The following is a 317-nucleotide window of genomic DNA, read 5'->3' as shown; positions in this document are numbered from 1 at the left end:
GATGTTTTGTCATATTGGCAAGAATATAGTTATCACAAAAATATAAATATTCTGAAATATTGTGATATTATTTTAGCACCATATCACCCAACCTTACTTGATAATAAAACAATGTAAATATTATTATATATATTTAATATATAATAATTTATTATTTTATTTTATTTAGTAGTATATTCTTAAAAAATATATTTTTACATTTTGATGTTTTGTCATATCTGCAAAAATTTTGTTATTGCAAAAATATAAATATCCAGAAATATTGTGACATTATTTTTTATTTTATTTATGCGCTGTATCGCCTAGCCTTACTTGAT

This window comes from Astyanax mexicanus, chromosome 15 (assembly GCF_023375975.1).
Source record: "Astyanax mexicanus isolate ESR-SI-001 chromosome 15, AstMex3_surface, whole genome shotgun sequence".
Classification (NCBI taxonomy): domain Eukaryota; kingdom Metazoa; phylum Chordata; class Actinopteri; order Characiformes; family Acestrorhamphidae; genus Astyanax; species Astyanax mexicanus.
This window is presented reverse-complemented; position numbering follows the sequence as displayed.